Below are 27,807 nucleotides of genomic sequence, written 5' to 3'. Positions count from 1 at the left end.
GACACAGATTAGGAAGATGCTCTGTGTTCTGGTTTTCCTGAGGATCTGTTTATACTTTTTGTGTCAGTGTTGTTATTATAGTGCCACTTTTACTCCAAAGGATCATTATTTAGACAGCCAGTGATATGGCCAGTTAGTGGAAGAATGTTGGTAGAGAAGCAATCTTGTGGAGTGGTTAGAAATATGGACTCAAAAACAAAACTCCCTGGGGGACAAAATCCAAGCTCTGTCACTTAATTGTCATGTGTCCTTGAACAATTTCCTTAATACCTCCACACTCTTAATGCTATAACGTCGAGAATGGTAACATATGTTAATGTGGTTAGGTAAGGATTAAATAAGTTATTATGCATAAAGCCTTTCAAATAGTACCTGACATATGAAAACTCTATAAAAGCATTATCTTTAGTTAATATTTAATGCTCACAAAACTCTTGTAATTAAGGTGTTATGGTGCCCTTCTCAAGTGAGTACATTGACATATCTAAAGGTAAAGAAAATTTTTAATAGGCAAACTGGAAAACTGTAGCTGCAGGATTTGGTCTGTGCTTTGACCTCAAAGCTGAAACTTGTTCCAGCATTCCTTAAGTCCAATTAGCTTCAAATCCTCTTTATAGCATTTCTTCATAATCTATAATTCTTGCATTCTTATTCTCATCCAATTCTATATTGGCACTATCCAGAGCAGAGAATTTTTAGGGAGGAAGTGGTGAGTGGGAGACAGCATGGTGGGAGGGGTGGAGATCACTTCTGTTATCAAAGGGTATCATGTGTTCATCTTGTTTAATATGCCTCTGCATTAGCTTCACAGAAGATGTGGTAGGGGCAGCTGCACACAAATTAAGCTACTGGATTTCTCTGGATTCACTTTATTGATAGAATTCCCAGATTCACGAAAATCTAGGATGATTCTCAGCAGAGAACATAGAAGTCTCTGTGTTTGTAACTATGGAGGCAAAACTCAGAAAGTTTAGCAGAGTGCTTGAAACATGAAGAGAGAAATAATGTTTGATCTTTACATGTGGACAAGTTCAGAGAACCAAATTACTGTGGCTGCACAGAGAAGTAGATTAAAGCACTTACCAGTATGGCACAATTGCCAAAGATCAAAAAGAAATTGACTTGTCTTAGTGAATGCCAGTTTGAATGATCGGCTAGGGTCCAGGCACTTCCCTTGCCTGTTGGGCTTTCTCACAAGAGAACACTATACCTCAGCTCTTAGATGAAACTTTACCAATAGACAGAGATTAGACAGCGGTGGAATTATAGTATTTCCTTGTGTTTGAAAATCAATTCAGCTAAGTCTTGGAAAAGCAAAATTCCAATTTATAGACTTAGGATTTATAGATATATAACTGCTACACTGCCTTGGGAGATAGCCTTGGTGCAGTTTACCCAACACATTCCTTCTGCGCTGAGTTTTCTCTTTGTGAAGTTTGATTTCTCAAGTAGAACTTTTTATAAGGTATCACACTCTTGCTTAAACTCTGTATCCCCATTTATAAAGTGAGAATAATAGTACATATCAGCACAATTGTGAGGATTGGGAATGATTTATCTAATGTGCCTGTCCTGTGGCTCTGAGACATATGCCTAAATACTACTACTGTCATTACATCTACCAGTGCTAATAAGAAAGATAGTAAGAGTAGCCACTCTGGTTCTAATGGAGTTGGTCACTTGACACTGTCAGGATAGTATATTTTACTACATCAATATTTGTGTTACCCATATTAACTTATTGAATTACCAAGATTAACATATATAGCTGGGGCACATGATGTTTTCCCCAAAATGTTAGATCCCTTCCTCTGTGCAAAGAGAGGCCACCTTATTTCTCCTTGAAAGGGTGTCTCCTTGTATAGACAAGCACTTGGAGAACATTTTACTTTTTAAAAGAGCACATTTCCATACCTATCATGGAAATGAAAGCTTTTCAAGAAAATTCCTGTGAAAAGTCTAAGATTATTAAAAGAATAACTGTTGAGGAAAAAAGAAACAAAGCATTTAACCTTTTTCCTCTAAAAGTCAGAGACTGCATTTCTTACAAAAGCCTCTGCAGCCTCCAATTTTATTCAAGAACTGAAGAAACTAACAGTCCCCAAGGCTCTGAGATTTAATTTCCATTGCATAGAATGCCCCTCACATCAGAATTAATCAGGCTTGCTTTCTACTGTTTCATTTCCCTTCAGGAATCCTGTGGTGTAAACCTCATAGGTAAACACAGATATTCATCTACTCAAGGTGTTTTAAAGAGGCAAACATTTAGGGACCTAAATCATTGGCAGTGATGGGTGTGCACTGACTTGGGCGCAATTCATCTCCTCTATTCACCAAGTCTGCTTCAGCATCTTCTGTGCTCACAAGAGCAATAGCTTTGCTCCAAGATAGCAGGACAAATGATCTGATGTTTATGGTTTTTGCTGCCTATAAGGATATGAAACAATCCTAAACTTTTAAAGAAGAAAAAAAAATCAGATGTATAAAATATTTTTTAGCATCTCAATTTGCTGTTGGTAGCATTGTCTTAAAGTATCCAGTTTTGCCACTTCCACAAACCTTCAATTTATTGATACCCTAGAGTTATAAGGAAATCACTTCTAAGGTTATACATTAAATTCCTGTGACAATTTGGATGTTTGAGGATCTCCCTGTATTGGTTGTCTGTTGCTAGAAATTTTGAGTCTCCTTGGAAAGAAAGTAAATGTTGGCTCCAGCTCAATGATAATGTGTTTACACAATTTCGTCTTATTTATAGAAGAAAGGGCCTAAATAAATCTAAATATGTGTTTTTATGCCCTGTACTTGCAGTTGTACACTTTAGGAGGATGTGGCTTTCCATTGTTGCTTTTGTAGCTGTGAAAGACTTAATGATCTACTTATCTCTTCTCTGTTGTTTGCTATTTCAATTCTTAGCAAACTGGAAGTTGTTTCAGTTCAAAAAGTGGACAAAGGACAGGGTGTGTTCTTTTTCAAATCTCTTTTTTTAGAGATTGTAGGGGGATGGAGAGGATGAAATGTGGCTTTACAACATTAACTTCCCCAAGGTAATTAGCATTCTCTTCAAATGCTCTGATTTCTGGGGGATTTGCTTTACCTTTGGGTTGGCTACAAACTTTATGCAGGTATTACAGGCAGAGAACCTCAAGGGAGTTTGAGATGTACCTTTGGAGCATAATAAGTAGCTTAAATGATTTTATTTACAACCTGTTTACCTAGTCATAGACGGTTCAGGAAGTTTGTGAAGTCAAAAGCTACTTTACTTCAAATTTGATTGAACAGGGAATATATTCCTGAAGCACATTCTTTCTTCATTCATTTTGGATATACAGATAGTAATTTAGGAAAAATAGTACAGTTTTTCCTTTCTTTCTTGAGTGTTGACAAACTCAGAGAGGAAGATATCACAATTTGATTCATTGCTGGAGGCTAGTCTCAGGAGGAAGGTAAATCAGCTACAGAAGTTCATTCTATCTTTGGTAGTGTCAAACAACAGGACTAAGAATGTGTGCTGATATTGCTGGTTTCTCAGGATGCTGCCATTTCTGGCCATTCATATTGCCCAAGTGTGAGGCAGCAGGAATTTAGCCTACTGGTTAAGATGCCTGCATCCTACATCAAAGTGTCTGGGTTAGATTCCCAGTCTTGAATCCTGGCTCCACCTTCAGCGGTGATAACTCCTGTAACTGGATTCCTGCTACCAGGGAGACCTGGATTGAGTTCCTGGCTTCTGGCTTCAGCCTTGGCCCAGCCCTACACATTGTGGGCATTTCAGGAGTGACCCAGTGGATAGGAGCTTGCTCTACTAAATCATAAGCTCACTGAGAGTTAAGTTTCTTTGTGAATATCCAGGCTACAACATTTCCAGTGTCTGTATAGGAGCAAGCATTTGAAAAATATGTATTGAATTAATGAATCAGGCTTGTGTTCAAGGACAATTTGACACAAATATGGCTGACAATTTTCTAACAATAAATTTCTCAGCAATAATAGCATTCAGTTATTTACTATATATATATGATACTGTGCTAAGTACTTTGCCTATCCTTTCTTTATATCTTCATACTCTATGTAGGTTTATTTCAAAAATGATCAAACTAGGCTTTGGGAATGTGGGCTTAAAGAAGTGTTGTGCCCCCTTTAGCTCTTTGAAGTATAAGAGGTAGCAACCTTTGTAAATTATGGATTAATAGAGATAATTATTAGAATAACTACAATGTAATGTTTTGGAGTGAAATGGACACTTTGAGATTCAATGATTGTTTACAGCCTTTGTCACTTCTGTTGAGGAGCAGTGTTTTGTTTTGTTTTTTTTTTTTTCATACTATTTGTTGAACTCTTTTACTTAGTGTAGGTTTAACTTTATGATAATTAAGTACACTGAAAGTAGATCTTTGTAAAAGTTAAGAGTGGAAATGGGGGGTGGGGAAGAAGAGTGGTTGGAGTATGGGTAGGAGGGAGGGTAGTGTGAGAAGTATCACTATGTTCCTAAACCTGTATATATGAAACATGTAAAACTTGTATAACTGAAATAAAATTAAGAAGTAACTTTCTCAAGATTGCTGCAAATAATTATCTTTGCCCAGTATATAGTGTGCAATTTTTAGTTATATCTAGGTTTAAGTTAATTTTATTCTTTGAGTCAATAATTAGCAGGAATAATTTATTAATTTCAAGAAGTTTTATTCCACCAATCTCTTATGCTTACTTTTTTATCCTAAAAGTCTACACATCCCATCTAGTATTGGTAAAATTAGCAGCTTTAGTCATTTTGAGTCTACCATATACAACCTTAGTTCCATAATAAGTAGTAATTCCTCTTAAGCAGAACTATTTCTGGTTGCTGTGGGTTGCTAATTCTATTTGGGATCTTTGGCCAATTTTCTGATACTTCCTAGATTCTCCTTACACTAGGAAAGACTTTGTTTAGATGAATTGTTGTTGTAAGAGATCCTGGTTTAGATACATACATACATATATATAAAATTTTGAATGTCCCACTTAGAAACAGTGTTGTTGTTGAAAAGAGAATATATCAGATACCAAAGACAGTTTGGTTGCAAGACCAGTCAGGGGAGATGCTAGCCATGAGCAACTGGTACTTATAATGCATCTAGTGCAGTCATCTGGAAGGTACATCTCTCTGTGTACCAGCTGAGTGTCAATCTGGTGATCACTCATCTCTGACTATTTATAAATGGGAAGAATTTATTAACAATGGTGGAAAATTCTACCTAGACAATTTTCCCAATAGATTTTGCTGATTAGTTTTGTGTGCCAGTTCAGATCTCTTCTGATCAGTACTAGTATATCAACAGAAACCAGAAGAGACAGAATCACTGTATAAAAATATTCAATATGGTAGATATTACACATATTTCACTAAAGGTTTCTTGGCATTACTAATGTCTTGTTGGTGTGCTATTTCTAGATTAAATAATGTGAGCAACTAATGAATAAATCAACATTGTCACCAAGTCAACATCTCCTTATGGGAAAATTTTAAATTTCTGTGAGGCTTGAGGAAAGCAAGTGCACTGGGTATTCAGAAATGATTGGAGTATGGTAGCAAGAACTGTGAAGGGTCTCTGATTTTACTCTGCTTGCTAGTTGAGAAGTTTGTCAGCTGTAACTTCATAAATGCTGATAGAAAACATGAGGCTCCTAGATCAGACAAAGGAGTTATTACTCATGTTGCAACAGGAAGCATGAGCTTCATGTTTCTACTAGATCTCCATGCTCTTCAGGTACCACAGGACAACACAGACAGATATGAATGCTATTGAGACAATTTGTTTGCATCTTATCTGAGGAAACCCAAGCTAACAAAACCCCAATTTGTATAATGAGCCACCAGCAAACCAGCTTAAACATTGTCCCAGAGGGAGACATTATCTTTGATATATAGACAGTAACAAATCTACCTTATGATCTGCAAGAAGACAGTTTATAATCGCCCTTGGCTGTTCTATATACAAATGTCCTGGAAACAATAGACTAGTATGAAATTCATCAGTGTACTGCTTGTAAGATGTGTAGAAATTTGAGAGACTCTGGAGAATTCTCTCCGAAAATATGAAAGCCCAAGTAATCAGCTGACTGTGAACTAATTTTGAAAAGGTTTGAACTTTTCCTTATTCAACCAGCCAGCTTTCTTAGCATCTTCTTTCCCTTTCTCTCACTCTTTTAATGTCCTCATGAATTTTATCTTTTTTTTTTCTCCCTTTTTTTTTTTCAAATTTACTGGCAGGATCAGTGCCAATAGCCCTTCTGATGAAAACTGAACCTCTGAGATGCCAATTAACATTGCATTGCTGAAACAAGTCAATTCTTTATTTGTTTCTCCAGCCAAGTTCGTGCATTTGAACTTTAAAGGTTTTGTTTTCATGGTCTATAGCACAGGAGGAAAATGACAAAACCAGCTAAATCCTCTATAAGCAACAGAGAAAGGAAACCAAAAGCTGTTGCTGAACCAATTTGATCTTCTTTTTCTTGTCTTCCAAGCCCTGCTTATTTATAGCTGTTGTAGAAATCTGTAGAAGAAAGACAAGCAAGACTAAGAGTAAGTACAAAAGCTGGACTGACAACGATTGGGTATAAAGAGAAGTGAATTATGTCAATGCAAAATGTATTTAGAAAGAACTTCAGAGAATCAAGTGGAGAAAAGGTCATGATATGATATTTCTGAGAGACCAGAAGTGAGCCATTGATGTGTCTTTATTACATTCCTATTGGTGAAACATTTCCACTACTTCATAATTATTTGTTTTTAATCTGGAAAAATTTTTAAATATTTTAGCAAACTTTATATCAAGCTGCCATTTCAGATGAGAAATATATTTATCTTAAATGTAGGCATTGGGACAATAGTTCCTATTTCAAGTGAGAAATATACTAATTTAAAATATAGTCTTTGACACAAGTGCTCATCATATTTGAATCATATCAAAATGTGAACTTGAAATAGAAAAAAATTGGGGATGACCAGTTTAATTTACCTAACTAATTTTTCTTGGATTTGATAATTACTATGAAAACATATAAATTCTACCTAAATACCTAGGAATCTCTGGCATGAATGAATGCTATTTGAATTATGTTAAATGTAATAGTAATAGTAATGTAATAGTGGTAATATCGGTATTTAGAAGTCATTTTAAAAATACTCATAAGTTGATATTTTAAATTTCAATATATAAGAAATACAGAAACTCTATTTAGAAGGATTTTGAATGATATTTTAGGATGAAAATATTACCTAAGTTTTATACATCAATGATCTTAATGAAAGTCTGATGTAATTTCTTACAATAAATAAATATTTAATTATTAATCAATTCAGTAATCCAAAGTAATCTTATATATTGCAGTTTGCTTTCATGTAGATGTTACATGCAGCATTGTTATCTAATGGTAACCAGGGTTAAATGTGTACTATTTCAGATGTTGTTTTTTCCTTTTAGCTCTTTCTACTTTTAACCTCATAAGGCTTTAAGGCAAGAGAAAATAATAGTAAGAATTCCTTTATTCTTTACTCTCTTATCTTCCAATTATATGGGAAGCAAATAGTGCACTGACCATGAAAAATGCTTTTGTGTACATTATCAGGAAGCTGGAATTAGAAGTGAAACCAGTACTTGAATCCAGACACTCTTATACAGGATGTAGGCATCCCAAAAGATGTCTTAACTCCTGCCCTAAACACCCAGCTCCACTGTTAGCTTTCAAATGAATTTTACTTTACCTAAATGAATTATAGCTTTTATGGGCAAAAGGAGAGCATTTCATTGCTTTAGGTTTCCATTTAAAAGCTCAAAATCAGAATTTTTAGTGTTTTTAGTATAATAAAATTGTAAAATATTATTTATTCAATTCTTTTAATGTACCAGCTACTTCTCTTGTATCGTTTGTCAATTGAATCTCATATTATTTTTGCCTCAATTGTTAGGTATTATTATTTTACCATCTTTTTGTCATTCTACACTTTTTTTTTATTTCATTTTCTTCCAAACTTCAATGGAAACTCAATAATTCATGCATAGAGAAAACAAAATAATTATTGCTGTATGGAAATTTATTGTAACATAATAGTGAATTCTAATAGCCCAGTCACATAATTTGAACTCATGATATCAAAATAATGAAGTGAATAATGTGTGAAGTTTCTTTATCCTTATATGTCAACATGAACCAGAATTTTCTACACAAATTACGTAAAATTCATTTGCATAAGCGCCAGCAAACTTAGAGTAAACAAAATTTCAAAAGGTATTAGGGTTAACACGGCAGAGAATTTGGTACTTGGTTGAGATGAACAGTGTTGAAATACCTGTTAACTGCCTGTTTACTTAGGAAGCAGTACTGCATGTGCTATTAGGATGCTTTTTAGCATTGTAAATCTATTTCTATGGTTCAAAGTAATGCACCAAGAAAGGCGACATGCTCTACTCTGAAGTTAAGAAAACATGCGGGGATGATGCTGTGTTTTGATGATCCATTCAACCTGGAATTTAGCCTAGACATGATTCACTAAATCTTAGATTGAAAAGAATCAAAACAAACCTCATCCACCACAGATTTCTGTTAAGTTTTCTCTTAGAAGCAGATGGCAAAGTAGAAATGCTGGCTGGAAATTGATTGAATTTCAAAATTCAGATGTGAAAAAAATCAAGTAATTCAACCAGTCCAATAGATTGTTTGGGGAGTGTAGGGCTATCCTTCACTACTTAGCCTTGAGAGAATTCTGTCATATGTAATTAGGAGCAACAAATGATTTTTTGTTATTTATCTTTTTTCCTTGCAGAACTTGATTTCTTATTCTAACAACTCCATTCTCAAAAGTATTTCCAGAAACAAAGCAGGTTTTACTGCCTCTTTACTTCATGCCTAGAATTCTACTTCAAAATACTTCTCACACTCCTCAATCGTGGATGCTTTACAACATTTTTAGATAGTTACTATGTCTGTCAACCTTATCACTGAGTAGTCAGTATCATTTAGGAGGGGGGTTCATAAATGAAAACTACTTGTGTAATCTTTTTTTTCCTGCTGAATTCTTTTTAGTTTTAAATTTTTAAGTTTTGTATTTGGTGACTGTCTACCTCTTTTTAGACCCAATTTTCTGGGCATCATCCAATTCAATTTGAGAAAAACTTGTGTGTTAAGATAAGAGAGGCTGAGGAGGAAGCTAAGACTTTAAATTGGAAAAATGTGAAATTAATTCAAAAAGGAAATGAATAGAAGTTTCTGTTAATACTAACTCAAAATCAAGGAGTACTAGGCTCAGATGTGACCAGAATGAGATGATAAAACCAACTCATCTTTTTTTATATAAATTATTTTACATAACGTAAACACATTTTGGGTAATTCAGATATGCAGATTTAGGAACGTAGTGATACTTCCCACCCTACCTTCCCTCATGCACACCATTCCTTATCCTGCTTCTCTTCTTTCTACTCTTATTTTTTACAATGATCTACTTTCAGTTCACTTTATACTTAAAAGAATAACTTCACTAATTAAAGAGTTCAAGAAATAGTAAGAAGAAGAAAACACTGTTCTTCAATAGTAGAAACAAAGGCGGTAAACATCACATTTCAAAACGTCAGTTCACTCCTATGCATTACTTTTTTGATACTCTATTAATTACCACAGATCAGGGAAAACATATGGTATTTTGTCTTTTGGGGATGGCTTATTTCAGTAAGTATAATGGTTTCCAGTTACATCCATTTTGTTGCAAAAGACAGCATTTCATTATTTTATTGGCTAAGTAGTATTCCATACTATATGTATATACCACAATATCTTTACCCAGGCATCAGTTGATGTGGCTGATGGGCTGATTCCATATGTTAGCTTTTGTGAATTGAGCTGCACTAAATCTAGGGGCACAGAAAACTTTCATATTCTGATTTCATTGCCTTTGAGTAAATTTCCAGGAGTGGGATTGCTGGGTCACATGGTATATCTATTTTCAGCTTTCTTAGATATCTCTGTATTGTCCTCCACAATGGATGTACTAGTTTACAATCCCATCAACGTTGGCTTAGGGTAGTTTTTTTTCCCCACATCTTTGCCAGCAGGTGTTTGTTGATTTCTATATGAGAGCCATTCTTACTGGGGGTTAGGTAAACCTCATTGTGGTTTTGATTCCCATTTTCCTGATGGCCTGTTGCCAAGCAGGCTCCGTTCTCATGTGGTTTCCGAAGCCATCCAATCACGACCTGTTGTCATTCAGGCTCTGTTGCTGTGTGGTTGCTGAAACCATCCAATCACAGCCTGTTGTCAGTCAGGCTCTGTTGTCATGTGGTTTCCAAAACCATGCAATCACAGCCTGTTGCCAGGCAGTTTCTGTTGCCAGAGGTCATCTTGGCATGGCCTTCTCATTCCACCACACTTTATCAGTTGCATAGTTTGCAAATACATTCTCCCATTCTGTTCATTGCCTCCTTGCTTTGCTGAATGTTTCTTCAACAGTGCAGAAGCTTCTCAGCTTTAAGTAATCCATTTGTCAGCTTTGGCTTTGATTGCCTGTGCTTCTGGGGTCTTGTCCAAGAAGTCTTTTCTTATGCCAATGTCTTGCAGAGAGTCCCCAATGCTCTCTTCTAGTAATTTTATGGTATTGGGTCATAGATTTAGATCTGTGATCCGTTTTGAGTTGATTTTTTTGTAAAAAGTGTAATGTAGGGGTTTTGCTTCATACAACTGCACACAGGAACCAATTTTTCCAACATCATGTGTTGAAGAGATTGTCCTTTGTTGAGGATTAGTTGATTGTATATGTGTGGATTAATTTCTGAAGTTTCTATTCTGTTCCATTGGCCTGCATGTCTATTTTTGTGCCAGTACCATACTGTTTTCATTATAGCTGCCCTGTAGTATGTCTTGAAATCTGGTATTGTAATGCCTCCGGCTTTATTTTTGTTGTTTGTGTGTGTGTGTGATGGAATACTACTCAGTCATAAAAAAGAGTAAAGTGCTGTCTTTTGCAAGAAAGTGGATGTAACTGAAAACCATTATACTTGGTGAAATAAACCATTTTGAGATGTGATGATTGTTTACCATCCTTGTCTCTATTGAGGAACAATGTTTTGTTCTTCTTGCTATTTTTGAACTCTTTAATTAGTGTAGGGTTAATCTTTTGAGTACAAAGTAAACTGAACATAGATCATTGTAAAAATTAACAGAAGGACTAAGAGAAGAAGGATGAGGAAGGGTGGGGCATGTGTGAGAGGGATGGTATGGTGGGAAGTATCACTGTATTCCTGAATATGTATACATGAAATACATGAAATTTGTTTACCTTACATACAAGTTTTAAAAAATTAAGAAACAGAGTAGCCGGGACTGGATGTGGCATCTCATGTGAGATGCATGTGTCCCAAGTGGTAGCTTAACATGCTGTGCCACTACTCCTATCCCAAAAGTGTTATTTTGATGGGAATTCAACCAAAAGCATTTGGGGATTTGTGAGCTAAGGACAGAATTTTGTACTAAGAAAAGCAATTGAAAGAAGAGATGAGATCGAGGGAAGAGAATAGAAACGTAGTGGAAGCAACTATGTGAGGGGAAAGTGTGGCTGAAGCATGGAGAGCAGAAAGGAATCGTGGGCGTGGTTTAGGGTGAGGCGAGAAGAGGCTGGAGAATCGTCTTTCTGTAGCTGTGGCAAAAGGAGTTCAGTGAGAAATGGTGGACCTTGGACTAAGTAGGTGGCATATAAATGGGTAAAAGGGATGGAAAATATGTATATTTACATCATCCATTTGCCATCTCCCTCTCTCTAGAGCATCTGAGAGAGATTCCAGCTCTGGTAATGAAGGGTGAGACCATGGAAGATAAAAGGGGGGGTATATTCTAGTAATTTTGCTAAATGGTTTTTTTTTTTTTTGACAGGCAGAGTAAGACAGTGAGAGAAAGAGACAGAGAGAAAGGTCTTCCTTCCGTTGGTTCATCCCCCAAATGGCCCCCACGGCCGGCGTGCTGCGGCCAGTGCGCTGTGCCATCTGAAGCCAGGAGCCAAGTGCTTCCTCCTGGTCTCCCATGCAGGTACAGGGTCCAAGCACTTGGGCCATTCTCCTCTGCCTTCCTGGGCCACAGCAGAGAGCTGGACTGGAAGAGGAGCAACTGGGACAGAATCTGATGCCTGAAACTGGGACCAGAACCCAGGGTGGCGGTGCTGCAAAGGGAGGATTAGCCAAGTAAGCTGCAGCACCAGCCTTTGCTAACTAGGTTTTAAGAGTCTAGTAGGTTAAAAGAAAATGTCTTTTAATTATTATAATTTTAAATTTCCTAATAATTTCTGATACTTAATCAAGAATGACTTGAGACACTTAGACATTCAGTTTCTCATCATATAAACTTAATTACCTGTAAACAAATACTTAGGGAATTTTAAATATAAATTTAGGAATAATTTTGTGTCGTTAATAATTCTATCCTCTATTGTATGGATTTGTAAGAGCTTCTTGGTGTTCTTATTAATTGTATAGATATTTGTCTCATTCAGAAAAGCATCTTAAGGAGGATACAGCAAACACAGACAATTTTTAGAATGCCTCCTCTCTGTGGCTTTGATTCTGCTTTCTTTTTGAGAATAACTTTTCCTTTTGACTTCTGACATATTGATCTTAATGACTATCTTCCTACTGCTGTCAAAAGTGAAGGAAAGAGCTTGCCCGTGTTTTGAGGGGAGGCAGAAAGTGTGCTAAGGGTCTGATTGCTGGTACAAAGTCACACCGAATCCCAGATTCTGCTGCTTGTCATACAACGTTGATGGATAGCTTTAAAGCTCCAGAACCCTAAGATTGGAAGTAGTGCCAGAGAAAGATTACTGAGGGTTACTCACTGTTGTGTTGTGTGCATTATGGAAGATCATCAATATTTTGCTTATAAAACACTGATGTTACTCTAAATCTTTATAGACACAGACCAAGATTCAGTAGAAAGTCTCCTGTAAAAACATTTCAAAACAAGTATATAAATGAATAAGCTAGGAAATTATAGTGCGCGGGAGTTTTATGAGCTTTGCGGTAGTGGAACAAAATAAAAGTAGACTTTGCAATAGCATATATTTAATTAATCTGAAGTTTAAAGTGGCAAGGTGTTTTGTATTAAGTAACTATCTAAAAAAACTTTCCTTAATCTCCATTACATACTCAATGCAATCTTTAATAAATAATCTCAGAAAATGACTTCAGAAGTGCAGAGTGTATAGACATATTCCTGGGAAGCAGAGTATATAGACATATTCCTGGGAAGCAGAGAGCTCAGGGTCTTTTATTTCTAGTCCTTTGATTTGATGTGTTAACAGAAAACACATTAGAATTAATAGTGACCGGATCTGGCAAATCTAGGTGTTAAGCGCCCTTAAACCATCTCTGTTTCTCTAATGGCTTAAGACTATTAAGGAGAGAAAAGATATGAGGGTTGTTATTTTATCCCATGAATCTTTGCAAAATAATGTCGCTAATTAGGAGATTTTCTTTTTCAGTTGCGTTTTTGAAATTTTGAAGTACCCAAAATCCTTTTTACTTATGTCTAGGGATTTTCATGCTAAAGTTACATTAAGGGCATGGCATGGTGAAAATGTAAAGAAATATTACCTTGAAATAAAATTGCAGTCATCCCACAATTCCAATTTACTTATATCTTTTCAAATTTCATTTTTTCCCCTTAAGACTTCTGATTAGTGACTCATGAATGAAGACCTTTCTTAGTGTAATGAGTTCTTTTTCCTCCTTGGATTAGGTGACTAGATATAAGGCATCAAAACTTCAGTCATTAAATATTAATTATAGTTATCCTATATTCTCAAACATCATCCAAACAAGAATGAGGCATTTATGTGCTTGAGTCACTATGGACTTTTTAAATTTTTTTTTTTTTTAATTTTTGGACAGGCAGAGTGGAGAGTGAGAGAGAGAGAGACAGAGAGAAAGGTCTTCCTTGTCTGTTGATTCATCCCCCAATGGCCGCTGTGGCCAGCGCACTGCACTGATCCGAAGCCAGGAGCCAGGAGCTTCTCCTGGTCTCTCATGGGGTGCAGGGCCCAAGGACTTGGGCCATCCTCCACTGCCCTCTCGGGCCACAGCAGAGAGCTGGACAAGAAGAGGAGCAACCAGGACAGAACCAGCGCCCTGACCGGGACTAAAACCCGGTGTGCCAGTGCCGCAGGCAGAGGATTAGCCTAGTGAGCTGTGGCACTGGCCCAAGTCACTATAGACTTTTAAGGCTGGACAGCACACATTAAAAACAGCAAATGACATATAAGGTGTTTAGTTTACATGGTTCTCCCAATGAAAAGCCAGTCATTGTAAATAAGATCTCAAAATTCCTTTTTGATTTCCTTCTTCATTATTCGATGAAATTCTTACATTTTCAGAAACAACATAGCCATTCAAAAATGTGTGAATTATTGTGGTAAGAGCCAGTGTACATTCCCTGGGAAATCCCTACATATGGATCTCCCGTGTATTTCCACCACCACAATTCTACTATGTAAACACAAGGACATTTTTCCTTTCTTACTGTTTTGTATCACTCAGGCTTTGTGCTTTACCTTGACTGGATCTCTTCTTCTTAAGAATTTCTTTAATTATAAATTTAGCCAAGTATTATCTGCATACAGGTATTTTGTACAAATGTTACCACTGGGGACACAAAACAGAATTTTTCCTAGGTACCAGAATTTCATAAGAATGATCTGAGATGAATGATATTTTTAGATGATGTATTATATATCTATTGCTACATATCAAATTAACCCAAAACATACTGGCTTAAAACACCATTTATTATATCAAAGTTTTTGTGGATTAGAAATTGAGGTGATGGGGGTCTAGTGGTTAAGATGCCCATGTCCCAAATCTGGAGTACCTGGGTTTGATTTTAACTTTGGCTCCTGACTCCAGCTGCAGCTAATGTAGAACCTGGGAGGCAGCAATGGTGGCTCACAGGTAGTTGGGTTCCTGTCACCCATGTCGGAGATCTGGATTGAATTCCCAGCTACCAGCTTTGGTTCCAGCCCTACCCTGGCCATTGTGGGCATTTTGGGAGTGAACCAACATATGGGAGCATTCCCTCTTTATCTATACCACCCTCTCTCTCTGTCTCTCAAGTTAAAAAAAAAATTAAAAAGGAATCTAGGTTCATCTTTGATGACTGTAGTTCAGGGTTCCTCACGAGGTGTTGATTGGGCTACAAGACTCTTAAAGTTCACTCCAAGAAGCTAATGATAGGCTAGACATCTTCACTGGCTAAGGGTCAGTTCCTTGTCATCTTCATAAGGCAGCTTACAGTATGGCTACTAGCTTCTCTGAGAGCAAGCCTGCAAGAGTGAGTGACGACAAGCAAGATGGTAACTACAACTTCAAATAAAATTTCAAAAATGTCATATGGTCACTTTTGCTGTATTCTGTGTATTAGATGGAAGTCATTAGATCCAGTCTGAACCCAGAAGAAAAGGATTGCATGAGGATAAGGATGACCAGTGGGGGCCATCTTAGTTAGAAGTTGTCTATCATAGATAATGTGAAATATGAGTGTGCTTTAAAATGTATTGCATTAATTGCACTAATTTATTTAGGTATTTAATTCTAATATATTACTTTTTCATTATCAGAAAACTAACTATTCCTTAATTATTTCATTTATGAAACAAGATGGAAGCATTTGCAAGGTAGTTTATTCAACAATTAATTTGGGGCATATAGGAGTTATGTTAGCTAAGTGAAATCAGGAGAAAAATAGAATATTTTTCTAAAATAATATTAAATGAGTTTGTAATAGAAAAACAGGAAGTTTATTAATTCTTGAATAATTACTCAAAATAAAATATGAACATTTTAGGATCTGAGATTCAGTGAATATTTATAGTCTTTCTGTTGAGGAACAATTTTTTTTCTTCATACTGTTTGTTGAATTATTTTACTTAGTGTAGGGTTAACCTTATCATTAAGCAAACTGAAAGTAGATTTCTGTAAAAATTAAGAGAATTGGAGAAGGAGAAGGAAGAAGGTTTAAAGCATGGGTGGGAGGGAGGGAAGTACCATTATGTTCCTAAATCTGTATATAGGAAATACATAAAACTTGTTTAACTTAATTTTTTTAAATTTTAGAATACCTTTATATTTTTTTCCATTTTTTTAACTTTTTAACTTTTTAGCAAATATAAATTTCCAAAGTATAGCTTATGGATTACAATGGGTTCCCCCCCCCATAACTTCCCTCCTGCTTGCAACCCTTCCAACTCCCGCTCCCTCTCCCATTCCATTCACATCAAGATTCAGTTTCAATTATCTTTATATACAGAAGATCAATTTAGTATATATTAGGTAAAGATTTCAACAGTTGAACAGAAAAAATAGGTTCATTGAAGTCATGTGAACTTTTTCAATGAACTTCAATTTCTAACCTCTCCCTATCAGTTTTCCCTTTTCTCTTTCTGCTGATTTCTAAACAATTCCTCAATTTCTATAAAACTGTTCCAAAATAAATATTATTTTTACTTCTGCATAAGCAACTGAGTAACCATAGTGATTTTAGAAGTCAGACAATCATTAATATACATTTGGCAGTTAAAGATCCTATATTCTGAGGTTGGGTCATTCTTCAAAGGAAAAAATCAATATCATGCTATAGGACTAGAGTGTTTCTATGGCATTACAAACAAGACCTGGATTAACCCTTATGTAGTATAACATCTAAAACACATCAATAATTTTGTTCAAGCATCTTTACCAGATTTCTGGTAGGTGGAAATTTTCAAAGTCCTGAAGAATCTGTAGGAGAGGGGAGGAAAAAAATACTCACTTCTACACTCCCAGGTTTTTCACTTGGATTCTAAAATTTAAACTGACAAGACAGCTGAACAGGGTAAACACAGTTGTTAATGTGTAAGCACACATACGTGTGCAGTGATGAGTAACTCAAAGAAATAGTTAGAAGTGGGGCTTATACAGATACTGTCCTAATGAAAGAACAAGAGAAGAGAAAAGAGAAATACTATGAGAATTAACGGTAAAACTATTCTTCAAACAGTACTTTATAGTTTGTGTGTCTGTGTGGGTGCAAACTATTGAAATCTTTACTCAGTATAAAGTTAATTTGCTGTATAAAAGATAATTAAAAATGAATCTTAATGAAGAATGGGATGGGAGAGGGAGTAGAAGATGGGATGGTTTGCATGTGGGAGGGTAGTTATGGTGGGAAGAATTGCTATAATCCAAAAGTTGTACTTTGGAAATTTATATTTATTAAATAAAGGTTTTCTATTAAAAATATTAAGTGAGGTTGTGTGAAAAGACTGAGGAAACACCTTCACAAGAGGAATAGGGGAAGGCTGAGGTCTCATCCCATGTCTGCTTTTTCTCAATTGTCTTGAGCACAAAATTATGCTTATATCAGAGTGGCATATTTTGGTATGATATAGAGTGAACCTCTTCAATTTCAAGAATTCTTGACATTAGATATCATATTTTAATATATTCAACCATGTTCTGCTTCATAACTTCAAGCACCTTCTACCTGAGATATGAGCAGTTCTTTGCTTCAATACAGTCACCTTCATAGTCAGGTGTTAAAATATACATTTAGCACGGATCCCTGTTTTGTGTGTATATAATGGGAATTACTGACCAGTTTCAGTCACCTTATATTTCTCTATAATTTCCCCACTAGTTCTCAAGTTAGAAGTGGTATTTGAAAATGAATCTTTCCAACTACTGAAAATTTACCTTTTTTCCCCAATTCTAGCTTTTAATTTGTATTCTCCTCTCAGTGACAATAATTTTTCTGCCCTCTTGTACCTTCTAATTATTTGAAACTTAATTCTTTAAGAAGAAAGTAAAGCTTGAGTCTGTTTAATCTAGGTACATTTTCCATATCTAATTTGAATTTAATTTTGTAAAAATAAAATATAGTTATTCTTAACTACCTACTCTCCCATCTTGAATACTTAGTTCATATGATTGCCATAAATCAGGAAGAATATCTAGAAAATAGATTGTTAAATTTTCTATTTGATTTGAAATAAAACAATATTAAGTACAAAGACTACTGAAAAGAATTAATGAAAGTCAAGCCCATTCTTCAAGATTTTTATCAGTACATAATTTAAGACCAGACTAACCAGATACAGCATCATTTCTAGCAAAATGGAACCAGGGGAAGAGAAATTTCCCACTTTACTAATTAAAAATATAATCAAGATCTTTAATATATTGATAAAAACCAAGAGGAAAAATAACTGCTGAAAAACATTTTTTTTAAACAAGCAAATTTTATTGTGAAAATTTGATTCAGAAGTTTATTGTGTCTGCCATGTAGTATCATACTTACAAGAAGGTCTTGTTTACTTAAAATGTAGCCAAATATTAAGAAGGATGGGAACATACCTCACCATGCTCATGTAGTGAGTTACTGTTTTAAGGATTCAGGTTTTGTAGCCATCAGGTAATCTCTACGAGCGCCCATTAGGGGAATGCTGGAGTGATTACCAGCTGAGTAATGAGGAGTGGGACGCTGTACTGAGGTACACTTGCTCTGAGAGACTCTTGATGAAGTAACAGCACAGTCAGCAGCTCCACTTCCTCCTGCTCTGAATCCCAAAACCAGAAGGAAGACACAGGACTAAACGGTCTCACAAATGCTTTTGTGTGCTTTTATGCAACTTCATAAATTTCCAAATGTGTTGTGCTCAAACCAAACAGAATATATTTCTAATTTACAATTGCTGCTCTGTGAAATGGTGGCCAGTTTTCTGTGCAATAAAATGATACATCAAGATTTGCAGGCAGTTCTCATTGTGAACATAGTGCACTGGGACAAGCGTAAATGATACCATTAAAAATTCATTCCATAACCCTCACTAGAGTTTTATACAGCTACATGACATTACTTTTAATACAGATTTAGAATATATTTTTCATTCATTTTACAGCTTAAATATTTGTGGTTTGTTTGGTTTAGTACTTGTTTCTATGTTAATCTTTCAGGATGGAATACCTCCCATTACAATTTCATCTTAGCTGTTTCTCCAGACCCTCATTAAGAGAAAAGCTTGCAAAAATTCTTTAAAAATAAGTGCAGCTCATCTCTTGCACACGACCTTCTCAGAGACTGAGACTAGACACCAGACTAAAATTCACTGCCTTTTTTCAAACAATTCTGTGAGTGAGGAAATTCATTAATGGTTACAATTAGCAGAAGACATTTGGTTGGAATATAAAGTCAGGGGAAAACAAGAGAAAGAGTCTATAAGTTCATAATAGAATTCTCTCTTTTTCAAAAATAAGAGATTTTCATCAAGCATATGTAATTGGCCTGGTGCTTAATATGCTGACAGGTTTTCCAGAAAACTGGATAGGCTTTGAAATTATCACATTGTCATCTCAGAGTTAACTGGGGACTCTGAATATATTCAGTGTGGTCCACTTGGGGGGTCTGTCAAAGCCTGTATGATGTAGATGTAAATATTATTCTACCTGGTATAAAGTAATTCCTTCCTCCTTTCACTTAATCTTTAAAGATTCCTTTGATCCCTTTATTTTCTGTCACAGATCCCCATGATTATCTCATTAATCATCAATTCAATCAAACTTTCAGAGGTGTGTCAGAGATCTTTCAAAGACTGGTTTCTTCTCCCGGGGGGGAGGAGGGGGACTCCTTACACTTAATAGTATATCTAGAAGGCCTGGCACTGTGGCTTAGTGGGTAAAGCCACAGCCAGGAGTTCTGGCCTTCTGTATGGGCGCCCATTCAAGTCCTGGCTACTCTACTTCTGATCCATCTCTCTGCTATGGCCTGGGAAAACAGCAGAAGATGGCCCCAGTCCTTGGGCCCCTGCACCCACATGGGAGACCTGGAAGAAGTTCCTGGCTCCGGGCTTCTGAACCACACAGCTCTGGCCGTTGAAGCCATCTAGGGAGTGAACCAGCGGATAGAATGTAATTGGCCTGGTGCCAATCTCTCAATCTCTCTCTCTCTCTCTCTGCCTCTGCTTCTCTGTAACTCTGCCTTTCAAATCATAAATAAGTAAATCTTTAAAAGCTAGTATATCTAGAGAGAGATACACAGATAAATATAGTTTTGGGGATTTTTGGATCTTCTACAGACTATTGAAGTATTTTTCAAATTAAGAACACCTGTCCCCATTCTTCTTTGTCTTTAACTTGTAAATATATCTTAGAAAGATTCAGCTCTAGTTAAGGGAAAGAAAGAAACAAATGCACAATTTGATGTTGCAGGCTGTCCTGTGGTTAAAATGCACATTCCTTGAAAGCATGCTATCTTCTAGGTAGAACTGTTTCTCTTCTTACCCTCAACATTATATTCAGAATCCCCAGTTACACATTCTTCTGTTGGATGCCTTCTGGTTTCTGTTCCACTGCAATTCTCTTGCTCACATCACCATATAACTTCTTTGTTTTTGACACTGATGGGCAATTTTGAAATCTTACCTTTTATCTCTTTAGTATTGGACCTTTCTGATCGCAGCTCGTTAAACCGCTCAGCCATCCTGACGGCAGACCCTGGACCTTTCTATAGAAACAAAAAAGAAGAAAATAAAACTCTAGTTAGTCTTAACTGCTCTGTCTTGATCTCCTTGACATTTCCTAATCAACTTCCCTTCATGTTTTCTGGAATCTTACCAAGATTTTTTTCTCCTCCTTTTTTGTCCTAGGTTATTGCGCACAGCCTAGGGCTCTCATATTTCTATTCCTAACCCAGAATTCTCTGAAGTCTAAAATTCACTATGTGTTTTCTCTTAGCAAACTCATCGACACCTAAAGATCAAAATTTTAAAGTTAAATCCACCTCTTTTTAAAAAATTTTTTTTCTCTGTGTTTAATTTCTCAATTGGAGCTATCTCTATACAGTCATTATCTGATAGAAAATCACCCTTTGCTCTTCTTCCTTTCTCTAGTGCATCTAACTGGCGACCAAGCCTAATAGATGCAAACTCTTTCCTCTCTTGCTATGCTCCCTGCTACCCTCATTGCAGAGGCATTTATAAGGTAGATTTGATATCACTGGATAATGAAATGAAAAAGAAGGCTTTTCAAAATGATGTCTGTACATACATATTTTATGTTGATGCTACACTATTGGGACAGAATATATTTCCCAGGAAAACTTAGCTTTGCCTTTCCTGCCTGTCAACTGATTGGATGAGGCCCAGAAACTTTAGGGAGGGCACTTTCCGTTGCTTATAACCAACTAATTGTAGAAGTTTCCAAAATGGCTTTCCAGAAACATCTAGGTTAGTGTTTGCTTAAATAACTGGATACCATTGCCTAGCCACACAGACACACTGAGAACAATCCCCCAGCAACATTAACAGATTGTAGCAATCAGAAGTTTTGTTATAATTTCCAAGGACTTCTCATTAGTTCTCCAAAGCAACAAATGGAGAGGATATAGAATTAAGGTTGAAGGAATATGTTGGAGGCCACCCGACAAACCACATGGAGACATGCAGCACTCAGTCAATTTATTACCACGTTTATTGCCTCATCGCGTTCCAAGCCAAAGTAGGGGGCCCGGCGCTTTTTAACAAGGCCTTTATATCCTTGTCACATTTAGATGTGACTGTATATTCCCCATGGGCAATAGGAGAGGCTCCCCGGGCAAGCCCTAGTCTGCCACGTCCTGCTCGTGCTTATGTGCCTCCCTTGTAATTCCTACGGCCTGCTACCGCCGCAGCCTTCCCTCTTACAGAGGCTTACCTGCGGATGAGATGAATCCGAGTCACGGCACCAGCTGTCGGAGGCCACCCGACAAACCACATGGAGACACGCAGCACTCAGTCAATTCATCACCACGTTTATTGCCTCATCGCGTTCCAAGCCAAAGTAGGGGGCCCGGCGATGAGGGACTGGAGGCAGTCTCCCTAAGGAAACCCTTCAGTCTCCAGCCCCGAGCACACAGAAAGACAAGGATATATACCCCAGACCCCATACAGATAACATTCATTGTGTGCAATCATGCATAGCACAGGAATAGAGCAAGTTTACAAAGTAGCAATGATCAGGGTACAAGCTCTACAGATAGAGCAAAGAACATCATAAACCTTCATCAAAAGTCACATCCTGCCTGCAGGAATGTGGGACAAAAAGTCTTAAAAACAGGATTAAATAAGGGACAGCCTCAGCCTGCTGCATCTCATGTCGGGCCAGGGCCACTGGCCCCGACAGGAATAGTCCCTATAAGTTGATTTTTTGCTTTCTTAATAGTCTCAATGAAGTCATAATGGTCTCAAAGAAAAGCAACCTGATTCACGAATCCACATGAAGTTATTTGTGCCTGCCTGAGTTATTCTTTGTCTCAAAAGTGTTTAAAAAATGGAAGACTAGCAGAAAATAAGGAGAAATTCTGAATATAAGAATTGAACACTTTGATAATAGGCTGTTCTGCTTATATCACAGCATGTTGCCATTAATTCTGACTACATATGTAGCTGAGCTGGTAAGGCACAGTCATCTCCCCCTCCAGACCAAGGAAAGCTCACAGCAGCAGCCCAGTGCCCTCCTAGGAGGGAAAGGAGTCTAAAGCATTGTAATTGACAATGACATGGTCATTAAAGCTCAGAGGTAAATGGATAGGAGGTCATCAGCATGCTACAGGTAAAGAAGGAATAAGTTGAAAACAAAGGTCCAATAAAAGAATTGTACATCTTGAAGGATGTGACGATGATTGCATTCAGCCCATGATTTTTTTGTCAATTTGTTTGACTTTGCTTTTTTCCTCCTGGCAGTTGAATTGTCTGCTTTTTTCTTGAAGCTGTTAAGGCTCGAGAAAGAAAACAACGTGGGCATTTTAATTAACTTAGATGCAGTGTTTGCTTGAAAAGTAGTCACTCTGAAATAATGTGGTCTCCTCCGTATTGGCAACAGCAGTTTCAAAGGGTCTTCTGGAAGAATAAGGGAGACTTAAGTTTAAACTAAAAGTAACACGACAGTTACAAGCTCTGCATTCATGCTGTGTTCAAAAGCTTCCTCTATTTCAATTTCCCTTCCTTTTAGAATAAGTAGGGAGGAAGAGAATAAATAATATCTTGTAGAAGGTTTCCTCCTGCGGGACTCCATCTTTCTGCAGTGAGCAACTGCACATTCCCTACTCAACAGACATAAATGCAGACCTCAAGGGGAATTTTAAAGAAAAAGATCACCAGAAAGGTGACACTTCTAGAAATAGTATCATGGTGTTTGCTCATTAGCCTTGACTGGTACAGAGCTGTTCCTCTCGAAGAATCCCTCTTAAAGTGCTGCACTTCTAAACTTGGAATCATAAAAGGAAGTAGAAACTCTTCACTCAAAAACAACTTATTTTCTCTTGGTATGGGACCTACATTAAGTGTGAAGGATGCAAGAAACACAGAACCTAACTTACCTTACTTACCCAGTATTTTCATTTGTTTTTTCCTACCTGCTTTCTATTGATCTACATGGCAAGGCTTCTGAGACAGTCCCCAGTGATCTGATCTTTTGGTACAAAAACCCTTGGGTATTTTTGTTTACTGGTTTGTAAGCTGGGCTATGATCTTTTTACAGTAAAAGTGATGGGATTTCACCTCCAACCTGGGTTTCAGAAAGGCTATGATTTCCACTTTGATTACCTTACTCCGTTTTTATATTGCTCCCCTTTAAGAGAAACTAGCTACTGTTCTAAGTTGACCTATGGAGAAGTTGATGAAGCAAGGAGCATATCTCTGTGGCTGATAGCCAACAAAGAACTGAGGCTCATCAACAAATCTTGGGCTGAAATCAAAAGTGTCTCATACACCCAGCAAGTCGTTTTTTTTTTTTTTTTTTTTTTTTTTGACAGGCAGAGTTAGACAGTGAGAGAGAGAGACAGAGAGAAAGGTTTTCCTTTTTCCAATGATTCACCCCCAAAATGGCCGCTATGGCTGGCGCGCTGCACTGATCTGAAGCCAGGAGCCAGGTGCTTCCTCCTGGACTCCCATGGGGGTGCAGGGCCCAAGCGCTTGGGCCATCCTCCACTGCCTTCTTGGGCCATAGCAGAGAGCTGGACTGGAAGAGGAGCAACCAGGACAGAATCCGGTGCCCTAACTGGGACTAGAACCCGGGGTGCCGGTGCCGCAGGAGGAGGATTAGCCAAGTGAGCTGTGGTGCCAGCCAACCCAGGAAGTCTTGACATGGCTGCAGCCATGTGAGACATTCTGCTCAGAGGACAGCTGAGCAGTGCATGGACTCGTGACCAACAAAGACTGTGAGCTAATATGCACTTGCTGTTTTAAGCTGCTAAATGTTGGGGGTAATTTGTTTTATTAAGCACTAAGATATGTATATTAACTAGCTAATATATATTATCTTTCTAAGATAATCTACTTGTTTGCTCCTACCTGGCGTAAAAATTAAGAAAGATGGGTAAATACCCAGAGTTTGTTTAATGTCAATCCTGATTATTTGGCTTTAGAGAGGATGTTCTTTGTAATACTACTCAATTTCACTGACTTCATTGATTGCGTTTCCTTGATGGTCCCCAAATTTCTTGCATCTCTTCTGTGTGGTCTATATAAATAGGCTGCATAATCTAGGACACTTTGTTTTCTTTTATTGTTGTTGTTTCCATTAGCTTGTTTATTTAGACAAAAGTTCTAAACAGTGTTGCCAAGGATTCTTTAAAAGTGTGTTGAGATATTTTAATGTTATTTTCTGTGATAAACATGTTTAAACCTAAAAGGTTAAAGATTACATGGAGCAGAGTTTTCAGTATTCATTTGTATAAACAAGTGTTAATTAGCAGAGTCTGAGGTAGGACTTGGTGTCATGCAAATGAGTAGAGAGTTGAGCTGTTGGGAAATTATTACCATCGTGGTGGCATAAGAGATGGACTCTGTGATGATATTCACAATCATTCCATAGCATAGTTAACATTGATATATACATTTGAGCACCTATTACATCCCAATCATTGTCATAGCTAAACTGCACAATAAATCTTTGAGGCAGGTACTATTGTCTGGATGAGGAAATGGAGGATAGGAAAGGGGAAAGTGATTTGTGTGAAATGATGTAGTCAATTGTAGATCCGGGGCTGAAATCCATTTTCCCCATTGTTTTAGCGTTTACTAAAGGTAAAGTGCAAGTAGATTGAATTAAGTAGGATCTAGGACCTTCTGCTATGTTTACAGATAGGTCTTTGTCCTCTCCTAACCTCACTTACTCCAGGTGTGGTGAGTCCATTAAATAAGATTTCTGGTGACTAGTGCAATCTTTACATCTGACAAAAAGCTGGTCTAATTTTTGCCTGAATAGAAGGTAAAAGAAATGTATAATTATGTGCGCTGAGACCAGGGAGGTTATGGCATGTGAGATTACATCTGTCTTTTAAGACAAAATTTAAAAGCTAAAATCATTCTTTTCAAAAGACTTATTTATTTGAAAGAGTTATAGAGAGGGAGAAGCGGAGGGGGAGAGGGAGAGGGAGAGGGAGAGGGAGAGGGAGAGGGAGAGGGAGAGGGAGAGGGAGAGAGAGAGAGAGAGAGAGAGAGAGAGAGATTGAGTTCTTTCATCCACTGATTTACTCCTCAAATGGTTGCAATAGCCAGGGCTGGGCCAGGTCAAAGCCAGTAGTCAGGCGCTTCATCCAGGTCTCCCATATGGCTTCAGGGGCCCAAGCACTGGGACCATCCTCTGCTGCTTTCCCAGGCACATTAGTGGGGAAGTAGATGGGAAGTGGAACATCTGAGACTCAAACCAATGCCCACATGGGAAGCCCATGCTGCATGTGGTGGCTTTACCTGCTGTGCTACAGTGCTGGCCCCAAAAGCATTCATTTAGATAAAATCTTAAGCCCTTTGCAAAAACTAGCAAGCTTATCCAATCGAATATGCCAATTCAGAGAACTCTAACGCCCTTATTTCTCTGAATTTACTCATCTTAGTGATGGGAATATTTTGTTGAATGTTTAAAGCTTCATTAGTGGAGATACCAAGTATTCTATTCAAAAGTACTTGCATTTAATGTCAAAATACCTGAGTTTGATTTTTGGCTCCTCTTGAATGCTTTTCTATGCACTTAGACAAGTCACTTAGACTCTCTTCTATACAATAGAGATTGTTCCGAGGGTACATGGCCATTGTGAGGTTTAAATTAAATAAGAAATACAGAAGTGCTTGCAAAGTATATTGCACTATAAACATGTGAATTATTCTTATAACTTCATAGATATGATTAAAGATTCTTTAAAGTACCAAAACTTTCCTTCCAAAAAGTTTTGGAATCAGGACATTTATGCAGAGATTTTGCTGTCCTGACTGACTATTGAACACAAAAGTAAATACAAAAACTTTTTTTATACTTTAAGAATTTTCAATCCTACAAGGTATATATTTTTTTTAAAAAAAATAGAAAAACACCTAAGAATAGTTCATCTATATACAGGGTAAAATTTTTACTGGGTAAAATGACAGTGGAATGGATTTAAAGGGCTCTAGACAACTCGTGCTTGAGGGGTGATTTTAGCACCTGGAGACATTTTTGATTCTTACAACTAGAGAGGTAGATGCCACTCCCATATGTTGATAGAGGCCAGAACTGACACCTAACATCCCACAATGTACACAACAAAGAAATCTCTGGTCCAAAACGTCAATGTGCTGCTCTTGAGAGACCCTGCATTAGATGACATTGGGTAACATCTCTCCTTCAGATTAAGCAGCTGTCAGATCCTAGCCACCGAGAGGCTATTGTGACTTCTATGGGTAACCTCTCCTGGGCTCTTTCCCTCTATTCTCTGTATAACTGAAGGGTCTTATCTCTACCATCCCCAAAGACTACTTCATTCTTTTATGTCTCAAGTCAGAATTTATGTGGAACCACTGTGGAAACTCATAAGACACCATGGACCGCAGAGGCATTAATATGCTACTGACATCAGCTGTAAATCTTCGTCTCATCTACTGCTGACAGTGCTATCTCAGAGATTTCAAAGAGCCCCAAAGAAGTAGACTCCTGAGTAAAAAACAGCTGTCTTAGCATCAACCTAGGTGATATAGAGGTAGCATGGCCCTGCAGGGAAGGCATTTTGAGAGCTTATCTACTGCTGACTTCAGTTCCAGGTGAAGTTTATGCTCTCTTACTTCCTACCAGATTTCCAGCACTTGTTTGTACTTTCAAGACTTATCACCATACATGATCTACTTGTTCTATTACAAAGGTCAGTCTACAGTTACAACACTCTTGGAGGCACTTGGTTGTTGATTTTTAGATTGGGTATTTCCCCTTCGTTACACTGAGATCATGGAGACTTTTCATCTGATAACAATTAGGACATGTCTGGAACCTTGAAGTAGAAGCCCAGAGAGCTGCAACTTGATCTCCAGTGCGTATCCCTACAACCCCACCCTGACTGAGTTGGTCTCAATGTGTACCACAGGTAGATGCAATGATACAGGAAAGGTGGTGGGTGAATGCATCGCTCAATTCAGCTGTTTCCCTCATGCAAGCTGATGTGGAGAAAATTTGTTTCAACCATATCCTCTGTAGTTTGATTTCCAAGAAGAAAAATATACTAGGTTCTAAAATAGGGCTGTTTGGGGAAAATAATAGTATATTTAATTTTAGGAGGTTAAACAGGCTATTATAAGCCTGACTGAGTGCAACAACAAACAAGGAGCAATGGTCCTCATTGCATATGGAAAGTCTGTGTCTGACTTCATTTACAAATCCCTCCCACACTTTACAGAATGTTCTAAAGGGGCACAGTCAGGATTATTTTCTTGATTATGTGCTTTTGATGAGATTGCCACTCAAAGCATTCATCCAAACCACTTGACCA

General features: G+C 37.3%; 1 pseudogene; it reads right to left on the bottom strand.

Moving 5' to 3' along the window:
* The window catches only part of LOC133762080 (splicing factor 3A subunit 1-like), a 76,597-nt pseudogene that overhangs the window by 6,689 nt on the left and 42,101 nt on the right, over positions 1 to 27,807 (bottom strand).

The sequence above is a fragment of the Lepus europaeus genome, chromosome 6 (assembly GCF_033115175.1).
Source record: "Lepus europaeus isolate LE1 chromosome 6, mLepTim1.pri, whole genome shotgun sequence".
In the NCBI taxonomy this organism is placed as follows: Eukaryota; Metazoa; Chordata; class Mammalia; order Lagomorpha; family Leporidae; genus Lepus; species Lepus europaeus.
This window is presented reverse-complemented; position numbering and strand designations above follow the sequence as displayed.